A 23035-nucleotide genomic window follows, 5' to 3' on the forward strand; every position below is an offset into this window, starting at 1 on the left:
CACTGGGCCGAGACCTTAGAAGATGTCTAGTCCAGATCCCTTGTTTTAGGACTCAGGGAGCCAGGGAAAGTCAATGTCTTGTCTAAAAGAATGTTGAGTGAAAATGCGACTCCCCCACACAAACACTTTTCTGTACATTTAGTATCCTCAGTGACACTGTTGAAGTCTTCAAATAAATCAGTGTCTGCTCCCCAGTACAGCTTTCAGGGGGGCTCCTGAGGGGGAGGGGATCCTAGTCTTTCTCTAGCAATTTCTGCCTCTCCTTTCCTTGTCAAAGCTCTTTCTATCTTTTTTTTTTCTAATGCATCTAAGTTACCCATCTCATTCGATGTGCAATTGACCTTCCTGTCCTCCTCATATTCCACTCCCTTTTCTTGGAATCTTTAGAGATTATTTATTTATTTATTTATTTATTTGAGAGAGGACTGACAAAGCATTGAGGCTCTTTAACTCTCATTGGAAGAAGACTGGTGCTTTCCATCTCTTACCTTTTCCAGGGAACCCAACCTTCTGGGACCCTGCAGGTGCCCTGTTCACTCTTGGACCCACTTTTGCCTCCTTGTAGACTGCAGCAGCTTCGATTGCAGCCATTAGGATCTAGTGGATCTAGGAAGCTGCAGTGTAGACACACAGTTGGCCCTGCCAGCTCTCCACTGGCTCCTAGAAGGCAGAACCCAAATCCAAGATGCCTGACTGTCTCCAGCCTTCATGGAAAGCTTCCAGAAGAAGCCACCTGCAGAGAAGGGGGTGGAGGGTGACAGGAATGACTAAAGGAAGAATGCTTTTCTGGACCAACCTGAAGCAGGCTTTACAGAGGAGAGCAATGCAGCATTTTAGCAGTAAGAACCTTTAGAGCCTTGAAAGCCTTGGCACAGCATTTCTTGCCCTGCCTTTCTCTGTCTTGCTGGATAGGACTTCACAGCAGGCAATACCTGCATGATTAACCCTTCTCTTTTCTCTTGTTCATCTCCTTTCCTTAATTGTTTTCTCTACTCCTCTTCACACACACACACACACACACACACACACACACACACACACACACACACACAGTCCTGAATGCTTATACAGGAAGACTCCAGGCCTCTCAAAGATAATTTGGTGCCTCCTGTTCCTTCTTCAAAAACACAATCTTGCAGGCACTCAGAAAAAACCACAACCCCCAGGAATGACCCCTCTGAGGAAATGTGAAGCGCTCTTATCTGAAAAACTGAGGCATTCAGAGAGGCGTACAAGAGACATAGCCTCTGTCTCTTTCTCATCTCATCTGAAGCGCATAACCAGATAGGCTTGGTTGGCGCAGAGGACAGCCAGGAATCCAGGCGGTGAGCTTCTCAGCACATTCACTAGTTAATAAATAATTTAACTGAACCTCTCCCTTCAAGATCCACCTTTTCTGGATCGTAACATGCTCTGTCTTAGAGTCTGTATAGCAAGTGCTTTGGAGTCAGGTGTCATCTGATTTTGCTGCCCTATTCTGGAAATGGGCACACCCAGGCTGTACAAGCATCAGGCAACCCCTGCAGACATCAGACTGGGAGCTGCTGTGTGCCTTGCTTGATTTGCTGTCCTGTGAATCTCATGTTGGCATGGGATGGCATGATTAGCAATGTTGTCCTGGGCAAGCTGGAGGGTTTCTGTTTGGGCTGCTTACAGGTATGAATTCCAAACATTGCTGAGGAGAAAACTGGGAGTGTCAGCAAATGACACTCCTCGCTAATAAGAGCAGCATTTTAAATACTGTTCGAAGGGACTATTTCTTTGTTTGCTACATATATGATCCTCAAGAGTAATTACTTAAGAAAGGCAGTTGGGTTTCTATCTAGAAGGAATCACTCAGTTTGTCTAAGGTTGGAACTGACAGTGTTCGTGTTAGTTACATGTAGTAGGTCTAAATACTTATTTTTGAAGCATCGAATGGCATAGACATAAAATGCTAAATGGGGAAGCAGGTGTTGGCACCTGGCTGAGCACATACCTTACTATGCACAAGGACCCTTGTTAGAGCTCCCACGACTCCTCCCCCCCAAATGAAGCCTCACAGGCACTAAAGCAGACATGCAGGAGTCTCTCTTTCTTTCTCCCTCTCCTCGCAATTTCTCTCTGTCCTAGCTACTAAAAAAGAAAGGAGAAAAAAAATGGCTGCCAGGAGTTGTGGGTTCATGGTGTAGCCATCAAGTACCAGGGATAACCATGGTGGCAGTGAAAAAAAATAAATAAATAAAGGTAAATGGTTAATAATTCTACCACCCCAGTAATCAATTCACATGATTAATACATTGTAGAGGATGGACAGTGTCCAAGTAAATTGCCTATGATATATCTGTAATATACAAGATATAGTTTATTAAGTTGTTTCAAGTAAATTCTCTTGAGCTTATTATCTTAAAGACACATCTGCAGTATGAAATCATAACCCACAGAGGCAGATATTTTACTGACCTTTTTTTTTTATATTCTCCTGCTATCTATGCAATGTCTTTTACACAGACATTCTGTAATATTTGTTTTGATAGGAATTGGTACCTTGTAACTTATATTCATAAATTAAGCCATTTCTACTAAACGCATGTGCCGGGGACATTCCTTTAAATACTTTCATGCCACTAAAAAAATAAGTTAACTTTAAGAATATTTAAAATTTGGGGGCCAGTTGAGTGCACATATTTACAGAGCACAAGGATCTGGATTCGTGCCCCTGGTCCCCACCTGTGGGGAAGGGGGTGGAGAGCTTTACAAGTGGTAAAGCAGTGCTGCAGATATCTCTCTCCTCTAGCCCCCCTTTCCCCTCTCAATTTTCTCTCTGTCCTATCAAATAAAATAAACACATTTTTAAAAAAGAATATTTGTAGCAAAGATGTTAAAGGTACCATGTTCACTTTTTTTTTTTAAGAATGTTTTAAGCCACTTATCCAAGTGTCCTCCCTTTTATTTATTAGTAAATAAAGCATTTTTCCCCCTAGGCAAAAGTTAATATTATTAAGTCAGAGAAGCTAAGCCCAGGATGTGGTTGCTCAGTTTACCACTTTTTTAGATCATGGCCTTGAGAGCTGTGGAATTCTTCTCACTGTTCACACTGTGAAGGGACCACAACACTGCACTTCTCATTTACAGTTTGTTTCTAAAGATAACTTTGTTCTCTTAAGTGAATCAAAATAGTTTGAGTTGTTCTCAGCTTGATTCATTGAGAACTTTACAAATGGGGATCTTGAGGAGCCTTTAGAACCGACTTAATGAATGAAACAGAAATGGAATAGCAAATTACTAAAAAAAAAAAAAAAATCTTCCAAGAGGTTTGACACTTTAATAATCAGGTGCCTGTGGAGACATTCAAGAGACACTTCCTACCCTTCCCAGCTACCTCAGGGTACACCAGTGGGGAAGTTGGGTCTTGACACTGATGCTTTTTCTGGGTTTCTCTGCTGCCTGATTTTTCACTTCAGTTCCCCCACACGTGACCTGTTGTGTAATCACCAGCTGTTTGTTTTTCAAAAGACGTTGTGCTGTATTTCTAACAATTTCTTGAATCATTTCAGGTGTTCTGAATTACAGTTAAAAAGACTTGGCATAGTCTCAGTCTCCAAGAGGCCTTCCAGCTCAACATGCCTCATCTAACTGCCGAGCATTTTATAGAAAGTAGGGCTCTCTTCATTAAAAGATTGTTGTGTTCAGGAACTATAACTCATAAGCAGCAAGGTGGCAGCAAATCAGTTAAATTTACTGGCGATCATTTTATACATATATCATTTTTGTTTTCCTTTACGCTTGCTTAATGGAGGGTTTTTCCGAAAATAGAAGCCTGCCATTAAATATATGTCTTGTTTGCTTTATTTTAATAAATGAGAGAGGTACAGAGAGAAAGATAAGAGCACAGCTCAGCTTTGGTTTACACTGGTGCAGGGGATTGAACCTGTGTCTTTGGAGCCTCAGACATGGAGGTCTTTTTGCATAAGCATTATGCTATTGCCCCTGCCCAGAAGTCTGTCAGTTTCAATCCAGTTTTTTCTTCTTCCTTTGGATCATTTTTTATTATGTCTTAGACTCTGAAAGAGTAGGAACTTTTATGGAGCTAAATGGAAATAGTGTTTTGTTTTTTTTTTCTTAGAAAATCATTAACATAGTAAATGTGCTTTGGAGTCTGATGACTTTTTTCTTTCCCATGAAAACAAACTATACCCCGATATTTTTGTAGTTTATGTTTTGGAATGTTTACCGCCACTGATATTTTCTTAAAATAATAAATTCTGGTGCTCAAGGAATCCCTGGTAACTTACATTTTTCACTGGCTTTGTTAATTTGTGATTGGCATGTTTATTTGTGATTTCTTGATATCCAATCTTAAATTGTGAGTGAAATATCTCACTGAAGACCCTTTAAATATATATCAAATAGTATCTATAAAGTTGACAAATAATACTTTATTTTAGTGCATTAGGTAGTATTTACACACATCTGACTTTTCTTTTTCCATTTCTTTTTCCATTTCTTTTCTTTTCTTTTCTTTCTCTTTCTCCCCTTCTTTCCTTTCTTCCTTCTTCCCTCCTTTCCTTCCTTCCATTTTTATTTTTTACCAACACTGTTCATCTCTGGATTACAGTGATGCCCGGGATTGAACCTGAGTCCTGCTAGATTCAAGGTGAAAGTCTGTTCCATACATCCCTGCTAACTACCCAACCCATAAATCTTACTTGACATTGTCAAATTTTGTTAGAATTTTTTTTTTGGCTTTTGATGTTATGAGTTAATGAAAGACTATCAATTTTGTTCATTCTAGAAATTCCAGTGTTTTGAGAGTTTATACATAAAATAGTATTGTGTGGAAGGTTTTATGAAAAATAAAAAGAAATTATGAAGTAAATTTGAATCCTAGATTAGTTTTCTCTTGTGAGTTTGTAGAGCCATTCTTTTGTTACAGTGAAATGAAGCCCATCCATTTAATCTTTCTTCCTTTTTTTTTTTTTTTTTTGTTGTTGTTTGAGTTGTTGTCTGGGAGTATGGGAGTATTTCATAGCCATTACTGCCAAGGTTTTAACTGGCTCAAATTATGACATGATGTATAAGCAAGTGTTTTCAAATCATATCTATGTAAATATCAGTACAAATCTTCAGTTCTACAGAATTTGTTCTGTTACTGTAAATAAGTTTTTAGCTTCTCAGTCTCCACTTGTAACAATAATTAATAAGATTTTTGGACAGAAAAATCAGAGTGGCCCGTGAGGTGGGAAAGTGTTGGGCCATCAACTATGAGATATGCCATCCTGACAAAGGGCAGAAATGACTTTCAAAAGATAGTTATTAATGTCACTCTCCTCCTTTTCATCAAAAGTTATTAATGTCACTCTCCTCCTTTTCATCAAAAAGCAACGCTTTATCAAGTACTTTTAAGAAAGTATTAGGGAGTCGGGTGGTAGCGCAGCAGTTAGGCGCAGGTGACGTCAAGCGCAAGGATCAGCGTAAGGATCCGGGTTTGAGCCCCCGGCTCCCCACCTGCAAGGGAGTCGCTTCACAGCTGGTGAAGCAGGTCTGCAGTGTCTATCTTTCTCTCCCTCTCTCCATTTCTCTCTGTCCTATACAACAACGATGACATCAACAACAATAATAATAACTACAAGGACAAATAAAACAACAAGGGCAACAAAAGGGAATAAACAAATATTTTTTTAAATTTTTAAAAAGAAAGTATTGATGTAACCTTGGTTTTCACATGCATGTACACACACTCTAACTCACCACACCCACTACCACAGTTCCAGTGTTTTTATACCAGCCACCCCTCCACCTACAACCCCCACTTCTCTCCTTGTTATTTCTTGTGACTACCATAATTTCCATAGTCTGAGTCAGTTTGTCTATTTTTTTTTGCAAATTTATTTTTTAGTTATTTCTATTCTACATATGAATCCATCTGGTTGATGTCTTTCACTTCTTTACTATTTCACTTAGTATGATCAGCTCCAGTTCCATCCGTTTTGTTCCAAAAGATACCATTTCTTTCTTTTTTTTTTTTTTTTTTTTTTTTTTTACCAGAGCACTGTTCAGCTCTGGTTTATGGTGCTGTGGGGAATTGAATCTGGGACTTTGGAGCCTCAGGCATAAGAGTCTCTTTGCCTAACCGTTATGCTGTCTACCTCCACCCTCAATGTCACTCTTTCTAATGACAGAGTAGTCTTCCACTGAGTATGTAACCCACAGCTTCTTTCTCTTTTTTTTTTTTTTTCCTCCAGGGTTATTGCTGGGCTCGGTGCCTGCACCATGAATCCACTGCTCCTGGAGGCCATTTTTTTTCCCCTTCTTGTTGCCCTTGTTGTTGTAGCCTCGTTGTGGTTATCATTATTGCCATCGCTGATGCTGTTCGTTGTTGGATAGGACAGAGAGAAATGGAGAGAGGAGGGGAAGACAGAGGGGGAGAGAAAGATAAGACACCTGCAGACCTGCTTCACCGCCTGTGAAGAGACTCCCCTGCAAGTGGGGAGCCGGGGACTCGAACCGGGATCCTTAGGCCGGTCCCTGGGCTTTGCGCCACATGCACTTAACCCACTGCGCCACCGCCCGACCCCCAGCTTCTTTCTCTAGTCATCTCTTGATGAGCTTTTAGGTTGATTACATATTTTGACAGCTGTGTGTGTGCAATGCTTCTGTGAACACAAGGTACCTATAACCTTTAAGTCAGTATATTCATATCTTTTGGACTGATGCCTAGGAGAAATATTGCAAGATGGTCAAGTGTTTTTTAGTTTTTAGAGGAATTGCCACATAAACACTTTAGTCTCTGAGTTGTAGTAATCCACTTATAGAGGAACCTATGAATAAGAAATAGAGATATTGAAAAGCACTGAACAGCTAGCAGTGCTTGACCTACCATATAAAAAAAACACTAGCATATATTAATTAAATGTACAAAGCACTGTGGAATCATTGTGAAATCAACATTAAATAAGACATAGTTCTATTTTTTTAAAGATTTATTTATCTTGGGTAGAGACCGAGCGAAACTGGAGGGGGACGGTTAAGGGGAGATCAGAGAGATAAAGAGAGTCCTGCAAATTTGCTTCATCACTCATGAGTTTTCTCCCCTGCGGGTAAGGGGCTGGGGACTTGAGCCCAGGCCAATTCACACTTTAATATGCCGGACTTTCTTGGGAGCTCCATTGCCTGTCCCCTGGAGCCCCATTCTTTAAGGTCTGTATGTGTAATGGGGAAGCAAACAAAAGCCACTCTGTGAGTCAAGTAAAACGAAGAGGTGGCACTGGCAATCACTACCCACCCCCCACCCCCACCTCAGTAAGAAACCACTGTTTCTGGCCTTTTTTTTTTTTTTTTTTGATAGGACAGAAAGAAATTGAGAGAGGATGACAGGAAGGTAGAGAGGGAGAGAGACAGACACCTGTTTCACAGCGTATGAAGAGTGCCCCTGCAGGTGCGGAGCCTGGGGCTCGAACAAGTGTTCTTACCTGTAGTCTTTCCTAAGTGCCCGCTGAACTGGGTGCACCACTGCCCAGCCCCGATGCACTCCCTTTCTATAATGTCTTTTCTTTACTGCAGTCACTCTATCATGTCATACTGAGCACAAAATAGGAAACTAAGAAGATTGTTTTCCAAGGTTACTGCTGGGGCTTAGTGCCTGCACTACGAATCCACCACTCCCAGAGGCCATATTTCTCCATTTTAGTTGCCCTTGTTGTTATTGCTGTTGCATAGGACAGAGAGAATTCGAGAGAGGAGGGAAAGACAGAGAAGGAGAGAGAGAGAGAGAGATAGACACCTACCTGTTTCACTGCTTGTGAAGTGACCACACCTGCAGGTGGGAGCGGGGGGCTCAAACCAGGGTCCTTCAGCTGGTCTTTGCACTTCCCGCCACATGCCCTTAACTCGCTGCGCTACCGCCCAGCCCTATTGAGTATATTTTAAGATTATCTATTAATTATTTTTCAGGAATTAAATTCTGTGGCCCTTGTCATCCACTTAAATCTCTAGTGGATCACTGAATTTCAACAAAAAACATTTTTAAGTGTTTTTTAATCTTTTTATATTTATTTTCCCTTTTGTTGCCCTTGTGTTTTTATTGTTGTTGTCGTTATTGTTGCTATTGATGTTGTCATTGTTAGATAGGACAGAGAGAGATGGAGAGAGGAGGGGAAGACAGACAGGGGGAGAGAAAGACAGACACCTTCAGACCTGCTTCACTGCCTGTGAAGTGACTCCTCTGCAGGTGGGGAGCCGGGGGCTCAAACCAGGATCCTTAAGCAGGCCACATGCGCCTATCCCGCTGCACTACCACCCAACTCTTTGTTTGTTTGTTTGTTCGTTTTTAATCACTGGGGCTTCACCGCTCTGGCAACACTTTTTCCAATAGATAAATATAAAGAGATACAAAGAGACAGAGAAAGCCACCACAACACCAAAGCATCAAAGCTTCCCTCAGTGTGGTGGTGGCCGAGCTGGAACCTGGGTTGCACCCATGACAATGCCAGCACACTAGCTAACTCACCAGCCTCCACAAAAACATTTGAATAGCCTGGTGTTTGGGTCTGATTATTGTGCAGTGATACTTCCATCCTTTATGATCATTCCCCATAAAGGAATTTCTGCCTGATACTCTCTCCTTTCTAGCTCTTATAATTCCAGCTCATTCCATGACTCATCTCCCAATATATATTGATGTCCTCCCTCATTCTTTTCTCCCAGAGTTTTTACAATAATGAAATAATTCCTTCTGAACCCTCTTTCCCACTGAACTGAAAACTTTTTCTAGCTGTTTTACACACACACACACATACACATGCACAATTCCACTCAGCTTTGTTTCTCCCTTCTCCTCCAATTAGAGAATTAAAAAAATTTTTTTTCTTTACTATGGCAATTCAAACATTTTTCTGATCTTTTGTTAGAAAGGAACATCCTTTTTTATCTTTGAAGTCAGCAAAAGTAGTTCTGGGTTCTGAGATTTTTATACAATGGAGCCTTAAATTATTCACAAGACAAGGTAGGATTTTTGGTCATAATGAATTTCTTTGGCTCATTTTTCTCACTTATGAAATAGACCTACTATACTTAGCTAATACTATGTATATATAAAAGAGTTAAATGTAGGGGACCAGGCAGTGATGTACCTGGTTAAGTGCACACATTACAGTGCACAGGGACAAAGGTTCAAGTCCCAGGTCCCTTCCAGCAGGGGGAAAGCTTCATGAATGGTGAAGCAGGGCTGCAGGTATCTCTGTCTCTCTCCCTCTCTATCTGCTCCTCCCCTCTTGATTTCTGGTTGTCTTTATCCAATAAATAAATGAAAGTAATAAAGAAATAGATAAAAAGAACTAAACTTTAAAAAGTTATATGCATACACACAATCTTCCCCATTTCAGTAAATTTAAACTTAAGATTCTCCTCATAAATGATATCAGAAGATACCTACAACCTTTAACTGCCTTCTGATCCTTATCTGTTCTTTATTTATCTTTATCTCCAGTGTGACTTGAACAATTGGGAAATATTCAAGTAACATATTGCTTTAAAAATATTGTATCAGGGAGTTGAGCGGTGGCGCAGCGGGTTAAGTGCACGTGGCGCAAAGCGCAAGGACTGGCGTAAAGATCCCAGTTCAAACCCCAGGCTCCCCACCTGCAGGGGAGTTGCTTCACAGGTGGTGAAGCAGATCTGCAGGTGTCTATCTTTCTCTCCCCTTCTGTCTTCCCCTTCTCTCTCCACTTCTCTCTGTCCTATCCAACAATGAAGAAATCAATAACCACAATGTTAAACAACAAGGGCAACAAAAGGGGAAATAAATAAATATAAAAAAATACATATATTGTATCAGGTCAATCACTGTCACATGTCTTTCAGCTATCAAGTATGTCTCTCACTCACATAACCCCACATAAATGACAGAAAGGAAGTTCATAATGATACCCACAATATTAGATGCAGAATTTGTTCCACTGGGAATCATCCCATCAGTCTTTTTTTTTTTTTTTTTTTTTTGGCACTGGGTTTATCACTGGGTCTCAGTGCCTGCACTACAAATCCATCACTACTGGTGGCCATTTGATCTTTATTTGCTGTTTGTAGAAGTGGTCACCAAGGCACATCAACCAAAATTATAGGTGATTCTCAAACAGGGAGATATATGGACGGATGGATGGATGCATGGATGGATGAACAGATGCATGGGTGGTAGACAGATGGGTGTACTGAAATGTACACAATAAATGCCAAATGCATTGTTTTACATTTTTAAGCAAGTTATTTGGGAGTAAGTGGCTTGATAACAAATAAGCACTATGAGACAGTATTAAAAGGAAAGGCTCCTGGAAGTGTCCTCATTCTAGATGAAAGAGTTGGCAAGGGAAGGTGCTTTAGATTTGAAGGTATGAATCAGTTAGTCATGCTCTCTTTTTTAAAAAAGAAAGTTTCATTTGATTGCTTATTCATGATAGAGAGAAGGAGAAGGAGCAGAAGGAGGAGAGGGAGAACCAGAGAATCACTCTGGTAGCTTCAGTAGTGAAGACCCAACTAGGGTCCTCATGTTTAAGAGTTCAACGTTTTATCCACTGCACTGCGTCCCAAGCCACTAGAGAGTGTGTCTTTAAGGAAATATTTCCAAGATTCTAACTGATGGGTATTTCCCATCAAAGATTTTTTTTTTTATTTTTGTTGCGGTGGGGCGGGCTTTATCAAGGAAAAAAATTGCTTCTTACATTCCACTCAGGTAGTTTCAGTGCACATTTTTGTAGAAATAAGAAGTCAGAGAGGTCTGTGAGTACACCTGCTTAATTTTGCTTAGATGTATTTCCAAACCTATTTGCACAAGGAACTGAGGGTCAGATATGCTGCTTTAGAAAGACAACAACTCCGGGGGCTGGCAGTAGTGCAGAAGGTTAAGAGCACAAGTCTGCAGGCGTCTGTCTTTCTGTCCCTCTCTCTGTCTTCCTCCTCTCTCGATTTCTCTCTGTCCTATCCAACAATAGCAATGGCAACTATAATAACAACAACATGGGCAACAAAATGAGAAAAAAAAATGCCTCCAGGAGCAGTGGATTTGTAGTGCAGGCACAGAGCCACAGAGATAACCGTGAAGGCAAAAAGAAAGAAAGAAAGAGAGAGAGAGAGAGAGAGAGAGAGAGAGAGAGAAAAAAGAAAGAAAAAGAAAAGAGAGAGAGGAAGAGACAAAGAAAGACAGCAACTCAACTACAGGGCAGGAAGTGTGAAAGTCAGTCACCAGAGGCATCTGAGGCATCTCCTTAGTGCTGCAGTCACCAAACACATGACATGACCATCAGCCACTGTCCTGTAAACCATTGTTTCCCCTCAACCGAGTTCTTTGGAAAAAAAATATATGGTAAATATTGAAAAAAAATTTACTTAACTGTAATGAGTTTTAGTTTCCTCCTGTGAAAATAAATAGTTTATCTACCCTCTCTAGTTAGGAGTTAGATTTATAAGATGATGCATGTGAACTCTGAAATCTGTTATCTATGTGATGGTAAGAAATTGAATATTATCGGGAGTCAGGTGGTAGCGCAACAGATTAAGCGCACATGGCGGAAAGTACAAGGACTGGTGTAAAGATCCCAGTTTGAGCCCCCAGCTCCCCACCTGCAGGGGAGTCGTTTCACAGGCGGTGAAGCAGGTCTGCAGGTGTCTGTCTTTCTCTCCCCCTCTCTGTCTTCCCCTCCTCTCTCCATTTCTCTCTGTCCTATCTAACAATGATGACATCATCATCAACAACAACAATAATAACTACAACAACAATAAAAAACAACAAGGGCAACAAAAGGGAAAATAAATAAATAGTAAAAAATATATTTAATATTAACGGTGACACTGGTTGAGTACACACATTACAGTAGGCAAGGACCTGGGTTTGAGCCCTGAGTCCTGCCCTGCCTGTAGGGGGAAAGTTTTGTGAGTGGTGAAGCAGTGTTGCAGGTGTCTCTCTGTCTCTCTCCTCAGTCACCCCCTTCCTTCTCAACTTCTAGTTGTCTCTATAGAATAATTAAATTAAGATAATAAAAAAGACATTTAATATTATCACTCAACTTTAGTATTGGACTTTATCTTTGATTTAAAAAAGTAACTTGTGAATCGAAGGGCTGATCTTATAAAAATTGCTACTTATGGATTACATCTGTTAAAATAAGCTCTCTGTCTCCTTCCTTCACCACTTATAATAAAATTATAAATCTATGACAGTTGTGATCAGATCTTCATAGTTCATAGAAAAATGTAATTTTGGAAGGAAGCCTTCAATCATTTAAGATTTGAGGTTGTCCATTGTATATGTTTCTCAAGACCTCTCATGATGCCATTAAATTTGAGCCCACAGCCCTTTATTGCTCTGTGATTTTGGGGAGTGGGAGTGGTATGCAGACAACCATGTATTTTTTTTTTCCAGCCGGGAAACTTTGGAAATAAGATTTCCATCGTATGAGGTCAAGAACTTGTTTGGACACATAACAGAAATCTAGTGTATCCTGAATTGTTTAATACTAAGAAAGAGTCAATTATTTTTTATACTTGAAAGTGAACTGAACCTATGTATTTGATATATCATCCTATGATGGGCAAAGGGTAACAGGGCAGGACACAGTTGAGAGAGTCATGAGAAGAAATAAAGATGTCCTCTCATTGTCAGCCCACTCAGTTAACTGGCATCAACTGGAGTGACAGAGGAAAGTGTTCTGGATCCAGGTCAGTCACCAATGGCATGGGGGAAAAAAAACTGAAAAAGGATACCATTAATTCAAAAAGATCTTCTCTCATGACCAGGTACTGCTCACTGGCTTATGTCATTCATCTCTGTCTCTCTCTCTCTTTTTTTTTTTTTTGCCCTTGTGTATTTTTTTTTATTGTTGTGTAGTTATTATTGATGCCATCATTGTTGGATAGGACAGAAAGAAATGGAGGGGGGGGGGAGAGAAAGACAGACACCTGCAGACCTGCTTCACTGCCTGTGAAACAACTCCCCTGCAGGTGGGGAGCTGGGGGCTTGAACCAGGATCCTTAGGCCGGTCCTTGTGCTTTGCACCATGTGCGCTTAATCCGCTGCACTACCACCTGACTCCCCATCTCTGTCTCTTAGTCAAAATTGGATATGTCGGAATCTTGAAAGTTCTCTCTAAACTAAGTAAGAAGTGGGAGGAAACCATGAAAGAAAGCAGACATTGTTTATTCTTTGCACTACTATTCACTAGTGATGCTGCATTCCATACACATAGATATGTACGTAATGTGTAAATGCTATATTAGCTATTTATACACATTGGTTTATCGACTTTTCATTTTAGGCCAGCAAGGTAAGTATCTTTGTTTTATGGCTAAGAAACTATGTCTTGTACTTTGGTGGTGGGTGTGGTGTGGAACTATATACACTGTAATCTTACCATCTTGTAACAAAGTATTAACAACATAAAAGCTTAAAAAAGAAAGGAAGGAAGGAAGGAAGGGAGGGAGGGAGGGAGGGAGGAAGGAAGGAAGGAAGGAAGGAAGGAAGGAAGGAAGGGAGGGAGGAAGGAAGGAAGGAAGGAAGGAAGAATCTGGGTCTTGGGCTGGGTGGTGGCACACCTGGTTACTATGCATAGGGACCAGGGTTCAAGCCCTGCAGAGAGGAAGCTTCAAGAGTAGTGAAGCAATGCTGTAAGTGTCTCTTTGTCTCCCACCCCCTCAAGTTCTCTCTGTCTCTTTTCAGTAAATAAATCAGATACTTTTAAAAAATGGAGGGAAAATAGTTTTTTTAAAAAGTGAAGGATCCCATTTCAAGCCCCCAGTTCCCCACCTGCAGGGAGTTACTTCACAGGCAGTGAAGCAGGTCTACTGGTACCTATCTTTTCTCTCTCCCTCTCTGTCTTCCCCTCCTCTCTCCACTTCTCTCTGTCCTATCCAACAACAACATTAATAGCAACAACAATAATGACTACAACTGCCAGGCTAGCATGAAGGTGTTTCTTCCCGGACACGAGCTCTCTGGGTTAGAGAGAACTCGACCAGTTCCAACCTGGACTGCTGCTTACTCAGCGACACTGGAGAGAGACCAGGAACTCGTGGCAGAGCAGTGTGTCTTTATTGATCAGAAACAATGCTTTTATATATTTTGAAACGGAAGTGGCAAGTCGGAAATGGCTAGGAAAGGGGATGGAGAAAAGGAAAGAGCGGAAGGTAGAAAGCTTTCATAGCAACAATTGTGAAGGTTTTAACGGGTGCGATTAATTAATACCCTGCAGGCAGGGCAGGTCTTAGGCAAAATAATGATTATATAAATAGACCATAGTATCAGCAATGGAGGATGAAGCAGAGAAGGGGAGGGGGGGCTGGCTTAAGGCCTGACATACAACAACAATAAAAAGAACAAGAGCAACAAAAGGGAAAATAAATAAATATTTAAAAAATTTAAAATAATAAAAATAAAAGACTATGTCTTGGAAAAACCAAGGATGCAGAGCTAACTAAAAGTATTATCTAACTCTACCCTGGACTTTCTACCCATCATACAGTGTTTGTTAAAATTAACTTTTATTAAAGAAAGCATACACATTTGAAGAGAATAAGGTGATAAATTCTCAAGATCTTACATTGCCCGACTTTGACCACTGTAAGATCTTTTTTGCTACCTCTCCTCTTCCAATGGTTTAGTTTCAACAAGCTAAAGCATATTGTTTTATCTGTAAATACTCAAATATGAATATAAAAGCACACTTTAAAGTGACCGTAAGAAAGTTAAGCACAAAAACTGATTGTTTGATATTACCAAATCCAACCGGTTGTTAAAGTCTTAAACTGTTATAATTTATCTAAATCAGTATCCCAGTAACTTCTACACCAAATCTAGTTTATTTTACACAAAAAATCATTTCTTACTAGACAGAAGTGTTGTGTGACTAAAAGAAAACTTCAAAGAGGAGCCCAGCTACTCAGAATAAGTCACCTAATATCTAGAAAATGAAGATTATACCCTTGAGATTAATTCTAAGGATTAATAACGTAATGTCTATGAACGTGTTTAGAACAGTCTTTGGCATGGGCAAGGTCTTAATGAATGTTGGTTTTCTTTCCTAAACATTTTTAAAAGGATAAAATGAAATCATATGCCAAGAAGCTTGAGGAAACTTCTTGGAGTGCTTTGGCTATTGGTCCCTGGAGAGTACTCCCATTTTGTTTCTGGATGGAAATTGGACCACAGTTATGCCAAAGTGGCTAATGAGTAATGCCTCTGAGTCCTCCCCACTGAGATGTGTGTAACTCAGTGGTGTTCCTGCGTGAGAAGGAAGAGAATTTCTTGACTTCTAAATTATATGAAACTCAGAAAAAATGACAATGCTATAAAATATTTCCACATCACAGCTATTATAATACGATATAACTAAACATGTTAGCAGAAATTAGCAATGTTATTGTCAAGACAATGTGATTTTTAGAAATAGAGGTGATTGATTGGATTAAGATTTGAATTTGCAGGCTGAGGAGATAGCATAGTGATTCTGCAGATGACTTTCATGCCTGAGGCTCTGAGGTCTAAGGTTCAATCCCCAGCACCACTATAAGCCAGAGCTGAGCAGTGCTCTGGTCTCTCTCTATCTATCTATCTGTCTATCTGTCTTTCTCTGTATTGCTCTCATTCAAATAAAATGAATGAAATATTTAAAAAATCAACATGATAAAAATGATTTGCATTTTTTTCTGTTCATTTATGAATGTGGGCATATGTTCATATATGAATGTTTAAATGTGAACACTGCATTTTTCAAAAATTTTAATTTTCTTCTGGTATAACATAGAGATTCTGAATAAGTTAATCTAAATTATCTAAAGATCAAACATCAGTAATATGGCAAAATAAAAATACTACTGAGATAGAACCGTGAATAAGAACTGAATATGAATTCTGATCCCATCACCTAATGGCTCTGTGGCCTTAGGAAAATGATTTAGTCTTAGGAAAATGATTTAGTCTTAGGAAAATGATGTATTCTTTTAACCTCAGCCTTCACTTTTGTAAAATATGAATCATAATGCTTCTCAAAATGACTGTGGAAACGAGAGATAGCCCATATTAAGTCCTTGGAAGAATGCTGGCATTTAACTGACATTCCATTTGTCATGATCAAACAGAAATTGATTTCAGGTCATACTCCCCAAGGGATAAAGAACAGGGGCACTTCCAACGGGGGGGATGGAACTCGGAACTCTGCAGGAACTGTGGAATTGTATCCCTTTTATCTTATAACCTTGCTAATCATTATCAAATCACTAATAAAATTTTTAAAAAGAACTTCTAAACTAAAAAGGTAAATCAATTCACAATTAAGAAGTTTTGAACTAAGCATAGCCCACAGATCATCTGAAAATATTGGGGAGTTCCACCCATGTTCTAGATGTCTTGACGTAGAGTCATTATTAATGAGGGCTCAGCACAATGACAGTAATATCATATCCTTGGACTGCTTGTGTCTGTGCTTGTAGGAAATGCAACATGTGTTATGCTGTGTTAAAAATACTTCCTATAATGTCTACCAGAGGTTGTCAGTAAGTTGTATTCAGATTTTTATAACAGGCCTACGAGATTATGCATCTGTGACAGGACTCTCACTGGGACATGATATAACAGAAAGAAAACCAGAAGTCTATAGAGCTCTTCATCTAGCTTTCTGAAGAGTAGTTATTGGTTCCTATAATAAATAACCAAGAATCAGCACGTTTCTTTGCATTCTGATCTTTTTTAGACACCACAGACTAAGATGGTGAGAAAACTTTGGTTTATGGTTGCCTGGGACTAAATGTGAGTGGAGTTTTTTTTTTAATTAAAATAAAAGAAAAAGATGAATTCTTTCATAAAAATTCTCCAGTTTTACAAACTGAATTTGACAAAATTCTGAAAACTAGAATTTAAAAAAAAACTTGCTGTTTGCATTCCAGGTAATTAAACGAATCCTTGGTTCTTCACGTCCCTACAGAATATGACTTAATTTACTGAGAACTGAGGATATGCTCTTTTGAATTCCCTAGTAATCCCTTCCTCTAAATAAATAAATACATGTATATATTTATTTATTTATAATATTTGTAGGATGTTTGGAAAGTAAAACCTAGGAAAAAGAATAAAATTACCTACAGTCTTTTATTATGTTACATCTTTTTTTAATTCTTATTTATTTATTACTAGATAAAGACAGAGAGAAATTGATAGAGGAGGGAGAGGTAGAAGGAGAGAAACAGAGAGACAACTGTAACACTGCTTCACCCACTTGTGAAGCATTCCCCCTGCAAGTGGGAAACAAGGGTTGAACCTTTGTCCTTGCGTACTTCAATGTATGCACTTAAACACATGTGCCACCACTTGGTCCCAATACATCTTCTTTATAAAGATTTTTCTAATAAAAACTGGGCATTTCTTTGACACTTTCATCTCTCCTTTTTTTCACATGACTTTAACAATTAAGACCGTTTATAAACACATTCTCCATCTTATGTGTGCAAAAAGTTACCTCACTTTTGTCCCATTGTTACACATTTTGGCTTTTGAAATCCCACTGAAAGGAATATTTTGCATATAGCTCCTTACCATGTTAAGGGTGACCTGGACAGTGTTGATGGCATATATTTCCAGACATTTCTAACCAAGGGAGTGATTTCTTCGAAACCAGGCTTGATGCTTAGTAACAGAAGTGGAATTCTAGAGGCTAGAAGGCCTGGGGAGCTGTAACATTTGTTTCACAGAAAGCCAGTATAAACTATCTAGTAATTTCCAGGGATGTCTTTAGAAGCAGGTGGCTGTGTTCCTTACAGACATTTAAAAAAAGCTTCTTCAGATCAAAACCTACTTGTGATGATATGAAATCCTACTGCTTGAGACACTTGATTTTGAAACAGGAAACAGGAAAGCCACCGTGAGGCTGAGGTCCCGGACCACAGACTGTTCCTATCATGTGCTTTGTCTTATTATCATCCTGCTCTTCTCCATCCCATTTCTATTTATTTATTTTTATCACCTCCAAGGCCATTACAGGGGCTTAGTGCCTACACTACAAATGCACTGCTCCTGGCAACCTTTTTTTTTTTTCTTTTTATTGGACAGGACAGACAGAAACTGAGAGAGGAGGAGAAATAGAGAGGGAGAGAGTAAGACAGCTACAGACCTGCTTTACCGCTCCTGAAACAGCCTTCCTACAGGTGGGGAGCCAGGGACTCGAACCCAGATCCTTGAGTAGGTAACTTGCACTTCCATCCCATTTCTAGAAGTATGTGTCCTGCAAGTCTGGGAATTTCTAGAAAGTATGTAGAGACTCATTACTTTAGGGGTTTCTCCTCAGTCATGCGTATCCAAGGCATCCTAAGAAAATGTTAAGAGTATTAAAACATAAAAAAAAAATAAAAAAGAAAGAAACTGTTAAGAGGTATGTAAAAGAGAATTCACTCATATCTGTTTTAGCTTAAATCAATTTCTCGGTCCCCCCCCCCTTGGGAGCAAAGTTTTGTCAGAAGAAAATAAATAAAAGTCTGTTGTTTTTTGTGTGTGTGCACGTAGGAGGTAGGAAGTGAGCACCTTTGTGCAGTTTGTTCTACCCCGTACCAGCTCTGAGCCCCACTTGGACATGTCCTGGAGGCTCTTAAATTTTCTCTTACTCGGTCAGCAGACTGCTCATATGTTTCTGCCACATGCCAGGAATCGACTTTGACTCCTGGGATATCAAACTTCAGATAAAGCTCGGCCTTCAAGAAACATCTGGTGAAGTGAAATGGAGCAGATATTCACAGAATGGTGAAACGTTGGCATTCTGATGAAACAGACTACCTGCCTAGCGTTTTCGAAAATAAGGCACCAAGTGAAATGGCTGATAAAAAAGTCATCTGTGGTCTTATGAGGTTCAAGGTCAATGGATTTAACGCTCCTGGTCTGAAAGAAACACTCCTGAGTGCTGATTTTTACGTTGCTTTTATATGAGATTTTATCTGCCTGTTGCATCAATTCATTCATAATTTCAGTAACTACATTTTGAACATCTATCATTTGCCTATCACAAGGCTGTGGGAGACATAAAGCAGCCATCATCCTGGACTCATGGAGATCAGACTCTAGTTTGGAAATTAGGTTGTAAACCAACAGCCACCAAATAGTAAATGATGGAAAGAAAGTACTGTGGGTAAAAATTGCTCAACACTGTAAAAACAGGTAACAAGGAGGCTTATTTTGAGCTGTTTGAAGTAACAGATTCCAGGGTAATCCACTGAGATCTAGATTGCCACTTCAGTCTTCTGGGACTAAGATGTGTTTATTGAAGGAGGTAGTGGCTGTGTTTCTCTTTCAGATGGGAAGAGTGTGAGTCTCGCCCCTACCATCCCCATCTTAGTTTTTACAAGCTTATAGTAATGAAGGTAACAACAGAACTTTTTTTTTTATTAGTGATTTACAAAATTACAGGATAACAGGGGTACGATTCCACAACGTTCCCTGTTGGGTAGTATGCCAGCTCCCCTGGCTTAAAGTTTCTGTCTTTAATCCTGCTTAACTAAGCATCGGCATTATGCCGGGCTAGCTTCGCAGGCGGGAGACAAGATGACCAGAAACTCATGGTTGAGCTGTACGCAGTATCTCTTTATTCATGTAGAACGCAGCATAATCTAAGCCAAGCTAAGCTAAACCAAAACTAACAATCCTGTCCTTATATATACTTGCCAAGTAGGGTGTAAACAGGATATGATGTAGAGAGGGTGGAGCAAAAAGAGATTGGTGAAAATCAGGGTGTGACAAGGAGAGGGGGCAGAGCAGGCAGGAATTCTAGCACTGAACCACCAATGCCCTGGAGGGAGGGTGGTGCTTAGTTAACAGTGGTTATGTAAATAGAATACAGTGTTAAGTAGGGGGGATTAAACCAATGAAACAGAAGGGGTCTTAGAAGCATACCAACAGTTCCCACCACCAGAGTTTTGTATTCCCATTCCCTCTATTGGAAACTACAGTGATTCTCCCAAGGTCAAGGACATAGATTGGCTATTATTTCTATAATTATCTGTCCACTTGATGAAATTTAGATGATGATCTCTATGAAACAATATTATCATGGTGAATAAATTATAAGTATTGTCCATGCAGGTTAATTGATGCCTAGATTTTATAGGTGGTAGTTGTAATGATCTTGTGATAAAGTCAATATTATTGAGAATTACAGGTAAATCCCATGCATTTGACTTTTGTTAGTGGTGATTTAATAATGATCAATAAGAGGGGTACAATTTCATACAATTCCCACCACCAGAGTTCCCTATTCCATCCCCTCCATTGGGAGCTTTCTTTATTCTTTGTCTCTCTGGGAGTATGGACCCAGGATCATTATGGGGTGCAGAAGGTGGAAGTTCTATAATAACTTCTCCACTGGACATGGACATTGGCAGATCAATCCATACTCCCAACCTCTTTCTATCTTTCCCTGGTGGGGCAGGGCTCTGGAGAGGTGGGGTTCCAGGACACACTGGTGAGGTCATCTGCTCAGGGAAGTCAGGTTGGAGTCATGGTAGCATCTGCAACTTGGTGGCTAAAAATCATTAAGCTATAAAGCAAAATAAATAGTTTAATAGTCAAGAAACTAAAGGTAAGAATATAGCAGGTGAGATTTGGGGTCTCCATTTTGGAAAAAGCTACAAAGTCTATTTTAGATATATTCCAAGGGGCCCCTGACTTTACTAATTTTGCCTGAGCCCAACAGCTAACATGCAAGTGGGCTGAAAGTATTGTCTAGGAAGGTGGTGTCAGAGTTGGGAATACGACTAGAAAGCTGGATCAGGGTAGAGAGTAGCTCCCAGATATAGGAAGAACATATAAATACCATTAACTATAAACCCTGTCAATCTGACCTAGGGCCCATGTCTATTCATATTTAGCACAGGAGCCTGTGTAACCTCTGCATCCCTGTTCTGAACTTGCATTCCATAGTCATAGCTGGGAACATTCTAGGCTGTGCTCATTTCAGGGCCAGTCTTCCTAGAGTGGCAGAGAATGTTGACCCAGCCTCCCTTAGGAGAGTGGGGCAGTTTCTATGACTGTTATTCTACATTGAGGGCAAGGTCCTATAGAGGCCCATGAGAGGGCTTATGATGTTGTTCCTGATGGAGATGACCAGTGATGATGGAGAGAGGGATCTGTTAGAGGTCTAGGCCCATCATATCTGTGTGGGAATCCCAGGATTCCCTGTCTAGGGCCCTGGATGATGGGGTGGCCTGGTAGCTAACCAAAAGAGTCATCATTAAAGTGTGCTGCTCTCTAGCCCTTATCCAGCTTTTGTAGTCTTTACTTTGTCTGGCAAGTTTAGCTTTGGAGTGATGGAGGGAAGGGAAATAGGAAGTAGGTGAGGAAGGGTATCTAGGTGTAAGTAGAAACTATTTGATTAAGTACTTTATGGTGTCTTTTTTTTAATTTCTTTATTGGGGAAGTAATATTTTACATTCAACAGTAAATACAAAAAAAAGTAAATACAATAGTTTGTTACATGCATAACATTTCCCAGTTTTCCAATTCATGGTGTCTATTTTAGGTCTTTCTACTTACTTGCTGCGTTTTTTGAGTCACTGCAGATTATTGCACATTTTTTCTTTAAGGTATATATTTTTCCCCAATTTATGGATATGTGTGCACATGTGCCCTTCCTCATGGGCCCTGGTCTATATCTAGGTTCTGTAACTTTGTTAGGAAGTGTGTGTCCTGAAATGGAACTAAGGAGTCCTCTGAGCTAGAAAAGGTCTCACCAGAGTAATTGAGCTGGAGGGTTGACACCCCAGACCTGGCATCTCTGGACACAATCTAAAGTGAAACATGTTGAGGTGGCACTGGTTATATTGATTTGTTTGAAATCAGCAGATGCAGTATCAAATGGTATGAATCAAGAGAAGCAAGAAGTTACATGAGCAAAGCCCCAGAGGTTCCATGACTAGGAGAAATAAGTGTTTAAAGAGAATGAGGAAGGTTTCTTGCTATCTAAGAGAGTAAGAAGGAAATAATTATTATTATAACCAAGTTATTTGATAACTTCATTTACTTTGAAAATCCAACAGTTAGAAATTGCTGTATCATACAAGGCCTTACTATGATTTATGTCATTTAATGCTATTCACAAATAACTATATCTTATATACTAACAAAACTGGTTGCTTCTGGTCCCCCTTGTCTAAGATTATAGGTGAATTAATATTTTTAAAAGTTATTATTAGAAATGCATTCACAATTTAAGCCCAGTGTTAGCATTCAACCAGTTTACAAAATTTAAGCCTTAAATGCTTAGACTGAAGGAACATATACTCAACACTGACGTCTATGTATTGAAAAACTTGAGGCATTCAATCGATTTTTCCCCCTTGTATTGATTACATAGTGACTTATAAGATTATAAGTGAATGGGAGTGTACATTAACACCACTCTGTCCACTAATGGTCTGTGTCTCTGCCCCACCCTCCTACAGTGATTGGCAGCACAACTGTGAAGTCATGTAAGTTAGCAGAGCAAAGATCTAATTCTGAGTCAGTTTTCTTGGGACTAGATACACATTAATCTCTGTATACTTGTACCTTTTCTTATCTCAGAAATATGAAAGACTTCTATTGTTCATGTATTTGTGCAAAAGCAATATAAGAAAATTAAATAAGCATAAAAAAAATTGGAAACAAATTAAACCATCATTTTTGCTGACTATGTACACGTAAGTATCCAAGCCAGAGAAGTGGTGCAGTGAATACAGCACCAGATTTGGAAACACTGGGCGCCAAGTTCAATTCCTTACATTGCATATGGCAAGGTGATTGATGTATGTTTATGTTTATGTTTATGTGATTGATGTATGTTTATGATGTATGTCTACGTGTATGTTTCCGCTCTCTCTCCCTCTCTGTCTCTCTCATCTATCACTTAGTAAATTTAGAAAATCCAAAAATCAGTAACTAGATAATAAAAAAGCTTAGTATGAAGTGAATGCAAAGTCTTTTCTTTTAGTCTCTTTAGAGCATTCAGAAATAAAAACTGAAAAACTAGTACAGAAATAATAGCAGCCAGTACAATGACAG

The 23035-nt window shown here is 39.5% G+C and overlaps 1 protein-coding gene across 1 annotated transcript in view; it reads left to right on the forward strand.

Annotated features, from left to right (window-relative positions):
• The window catches only part of VSNL1 (visinin like 1), a 142868-nt gene that overhangs the window by 2240 nt on the left and 117593 nt on the right, over positions 1-23035 (forward strand). The gene's annotated exons all lie outside the window — the stretch shown is intronic.

This window comes from Erinaceus europaeus, chromosome 3 (assembly GCF_950295315.1).
Source record: "Erinaceus europaeus chromosome 3, mEriEur2.1, whole genome shotgun sequence".
NCBI lineage: Eukaryota > Metazoa > Chordata > Mammalia > Eulipotyphla > Erinaceidae > Erinaceus > Erinaceus europaeus.